The 5,000-nt window shown below is 34.0% G+C and overlaps 1 protein-coding gene across 1 annotated transcript in view; it reads left to right on the top strand.

Moving 5' to 3' along the window:
• The first annotated feature begins 1,908 nt into the window (after positions 1-1,908).
• LOC144975238 (uncharacterized) overlaps positions 1,909-5,000 on the top strand; it is an 82,528-nt gene continuing 79,436 nt past the window's right edge. The window contains exon 1 of the mRNA XM_078919136.1: positions 1,909-2,102. The gene's annotated coding sequence lies outside the window, so the exon portion shown is untranslated. The remainder of the gene's footprint in view (positions 2,103-5,000) is intronic.

The following is a 5,000-nucleotide window of genomic DNA, read 5'->3' as shown; positions in this document are numbered from 1 at the left end:
TTTTGTTTAGATCTCTTCTTTTGTTTTTGTTTTTGTTTTATTTCGTTTTTGCTTTGTTATTTTTTTTTCTCCTTTGTTTTACTGGGGCTTTTTTTTCGTTTGTTGTGTTTTGTTCGTTTTGTTTCTCTGCTGTGTGTGTGTTGTGGGGGGGGGGGGGGGGGGGTTGTGCGTTTTTTTTTTTTTTTTTGTTTGTTTTTTTTGGGGGGGGGGGGGGGGGGGGGGGCAGGTGGGGGTTTAGGGGATGGTGGGTAAGAATAAATAAATCCCTCTTTCCATTTTTCATCCACTGCTGCATATTATTTGTAAGTTATAGATCTCTCGATGACACACCTGTCGTGCTGGACAATTCACTTCAAAGATTTATTTATTGTCGGCATTTAAAAATGTTTCATAGATAATGTAGTCAGGCTAATAGAAGCCTTTGACCGACATATAAATAATGAACACAACCATCAATAGTAGTGTTTGTGTAACCAAGAAAACGTTTTTAATGCGACACGCTGGAGAAACACGTCACACAAATGGCAGGGAACAGGTCTTTTATATTTCGTTTACAATTATTGTTCAGGTAATTTAACAGATGTTGTGCACACCTATGTTTTGTATTGTTTTGATTCATTGGGGGCGGGGGGGGGGGGTGATTAATGTGATGTTACTGTGCCGTGTACGATGTCTTAATCCTTTCATTGCGAGTCTAAATTCCTTTCTATTTATTATAATTTTGTGTTTTAACGACTTTGTTATAACCACAATCCCAAGTTCTTTTTAACGAGTACCAAATAAACATGGATAAAACCGGGCTTCATCATGAAAAGCTCAAACGCATCGCCATCGTTACTTTATTTAAAAATGAATTAATACATTATAATGCTGGTGAAGGTAGGGGGGAGGACCTTGGTTGTCCTTTTGCTCTTGATGACTTCTACTTCTACTACTACTACTACTATACACTACTACTACTACTACTACTACTACTACTACTACTACTACTCTACTACTACTACTACTACTACTACTACTACTACTACTATACTACTACTACTACTACTATAATAATAATAATAATAATAATAATAATAATAATAATAATAATAATAATAATAATAATAATAATAACAATACTAATAATAATAACAATACTAATGATGATAATATTAATTTTGTATTAGTAAAATAACTAAAATAGTAAATGACCAGCATCATCCACTAAGACCATCATTTATTATGTCAGGAAGGAGTGGTCGCCCTTTCTCTATTTCAACAAAATCAGAGATCTTTTCTGCCGTCCAGTAATAGGCTTTATAACAACAAGCAATAATCATTTTATATAATTATTTCGCATTTTTACTTTCAAAAAATGTAAATATTAATTTATTTGTTTTGCAATCTTTTCAATTTTCAATTTATAGTGACAGTTTTAACTATTTTACAGTGTTGAAATTATTCATATTATAAAGCGCGGCTCTGGTTATGGAGCTGCTCCTTTTTTTTATATACATCCTAGTTCCATTGTATTTATATCTTATTGTGTAAATTATAACACGTCTGTACAAAAAAATCCTTTTTGGGATGCAATAAAGTATAATAATAATAATAATAATAATAATAATAATAATAATAAAATAATAATAATAATAATAATAATAATAATAATAATAATAATAATAATAATAATAATAATAATAATAATAAAAGAAGGAAAAGAGAGAAGAAGAAGAAGAAGAAGAAGAAGAAAGAGAAGAAGAAGAAGAAGAAGAAGAAGAAGAAGAAGAAGAAGAAGAAGAAATCTTTGTATCGAGTCCCAAATAAGCATGAATACAAATCGGGCTAATCACAAAAAAGCTCAGTCGCATCGCCATTGTTACTCTATTTAATACGTATAATGAAGGCAGCTGGAAGAACCTTGGTTGTACTTTTTGCTCGTGATGGCGCAAGTTTGCTTCAGTTATTTCAACTGTGTTTGGATTACTTGAAATGCAAATATCAAACTGGCTCCTCTCACTATTAAATTATCATTTCAAATGTAATGCTCATTCTCATCGTTGGATTCATAAGTGAACACATTTCTCTCCAGCTCCGATATCATCAATCAATTGAATAAGGTAAGAGAACAATATTTTATTTTCTTTCAATCCTTTTTTTTTAGTTTGTAATTTTATTCTTTTCCTTGCGACTAGTTTGTAATTTTATTCTTTTCCTTGCGACTTCTTTTCTTTGTTCATTGATTTAATGTCTTATTTCTAAACCTCACATTGTGCTGGCTCAACCGAGAATTATTTATTGAAATCGACGGCGTGTAACTTCAGGTTAGATAACCGTGGGCAATTATGGGTTTGATTTAACATTGTTGGAATAGACAGTACGGTGCATTGATGTGGGGGTATTAAGTCTAAAACAATTTCTATTGTCAGATCTGCAAAGAATTACATATTGACTGAAATGTTTTTGATGTGTTTTCTTTCTTTTTTTTTTCTTTTTTTTTTTTTTTTTTTTTGTCATCTCAAATATTATTGTTTTATGTGACTTTGTAACACACCTGTCAGGCTGACACGTTTCAAATTGTTCCGTGTTTTCTATTTATTTTAGCGCTTATTCATATTTTCAAATCTGGATTTTTATGCCAATCTAATTGTGACGTTTTAGTCTTCTGAGTGATAAAATTATTTCTGATTTTTATCAAAGGACCTGTGTATCATTCGTGAATTTTATACTCAATTTTAATAATTTCAAGAGTTTTATTTTTTTAACAAAGTTGTTTATTTATTTTACTACAAGTGTTCACTGTGCTTTAATATCGATGCCCAGTATAATGAATCTAGAAAATGAAACACACGTCACCATAAAGTCTACCGCGATGACAAGTCTAACTATGAATCTAGAAAATGAAACACACGTCACCATAAAGTCTACCGCGATGACAAGTCTAACTATGAATCTAGAAAATGAAACACACGTCACCATAAAGCTACCGCGATGACAAGTCTAACTATGAATCTAGAAAATGAAACACACGTCACCATAAAGTCTACCGCGATGACAAGTCTAACTATGAATCTAGAAAATGAAACACACGTCACCATAAAGTCTACCGCGATGACAAGTCTAACTATTAATCTAGAAAATGAAACACACGTCACCATAAAGTCTACCGCGATGACAAGTCTAACTATGAATCTAGAAAATGAAACACACGTCACCATAAAGTCTACCGCGATGACAAGTCTAACTATGAATCTAGAAAATGAAACACACGTCACCATAAAGTCTACCGCGATGACAAGTCTAACTATGAATCTAGAAAATGAAACACACGTCACCATAAAGTCTACCGCGATGACAAGTCTAACTATGAATCTAGAAAATGAAAACACACGTCACCATAAAGTCTACCGCGATGACAAGTCTAACTATGAATCTAGAAAAATGAAACACACGTCACCATAAAGTCTACCGCGATGACAAGTCTAACTATGAATCTAGAAAATGAAACACACGTCACCATAAAGTCTACCGCGATGACAAGTCTAACTATGAATCTAGAAAATGAAACACATGTCACCATAAAGTCTACCGCGATGACAAGTCTAACTATGAATCTAGAAAATGAAACACACGTCACCATAAAGTCTACCGCGATGACAAGTCTAACTATTAATCTAGAAAATGAAACACACGTCACCATAAAGGTTACCGCGATGACAAGTCTAACTATGAATCTAGAAAATGAAACACACGTCACCATAAAGTCTACCGCGATGACAAGTCTAACCAAAAACACCGATTGTCTTGAATATATTTTACATCATGAAAGTTATGATTAGGAAAGCGAATATAAACACCGCGTTGAAACAAGTGAACCGAAACACCGATTGAGTCGAGGAGGGATACGAAAACAGAGGGCCATCCCAACACAGTGTGGCCATCGGCCCTCCCCTAAAAATAAAACACTACGGCCACCTACCACACAGACTATTTTTCACTTATGAGTTAAACAGAAATCACTTCCAATTATAAAAGTGGCGACAATAAACGCCCAGTCCTGCTGCAATAAAACTTTAGAGATGAAACACATACCATATGTACGCCAACGATACCCAGATGTATAGCATGTGTTTGTAATCCGATATTGTTTCAAAGATAACTGTTTACGAACAATGCATCAACCATGTGATGAGATGGATGTCTGCAAATAGATTAAAATTAAATGCCGGTAAGATCAAAGCCTTATTCGTTGCTAGTTCAATCAACAATAATGATAAAATACAACTCACAACATCAGCAAAAATCTCGGCATTACTTTGGAGAGTGATCTGTCTATGAACAACATTATTAACTATGTGAGAACAAGTGCTATCTGTATTCTAAGACACACCAGAACAATCAGACCATTTTCTAATAGAGAAACCTGCAAAAAATAGGTAACAACTTAGAATTTCCCGAAAATGGATTATTGCAATGCACTGTTTGTTGGTCTCGCAAAGGACAAAATAAACAAACTCCAGAAAGTAGAGAACATGGAGCCCGGTTGTACTGCAGAAAGACATGAAAACCGCAGCTCCCGAATTACTAAGACAGCTATTTTGGCTGCCAGCGCATTAATAAATATAAATCTTCGACTATTGTATTCAAATGCTTGGAAGGCTCGTCACCAACATATCTCTCAAGCCTCATTGAACGGTATAACCCACAGCGATCGGTTCGTTCAACGAACGACCTCAAATATTAAACAAATATTAATGGTTGAAATAAGTAATTTTATAAACAATGCTCCTTCATCGGTTATCAAGTAGACTACATTGAAATTAGGACCGTGTCTGTATTCTGTTGCAAAAGCATTTATCACCGAAAGCCGACCAAGCTGACCAGTTTTCTAGGGATACCACGATTGTGATAGACCAGCTCAAATGGCGTGTTTGGGATAGGCTGTCCACATATATATATTGAGTCAAATTGAAGCTTTATTCAATTTGACTCAATATATATATATGGACAGCCTATCC

Source organism: Berghia stephanieae, chromosome 6 (genome assembly GCF_034508935.2).
Source record: "Berghia stephanieae isolate SIO BIC M18660-M18661 chromosome 6, UCSD_Bste_1.3, whole genome shotgun sequence".
NCBI classification, from domain to species: domain Eukaryota; kingdom Metazoa; phylum Mollusca; class Gastropoda; order Nudibranchia; family Aeolidiidae; genus Berghia; species Berghia stephanieae.
This window is presented reverse-complemented; position numbering and strand designations above follow the sequence as displayed.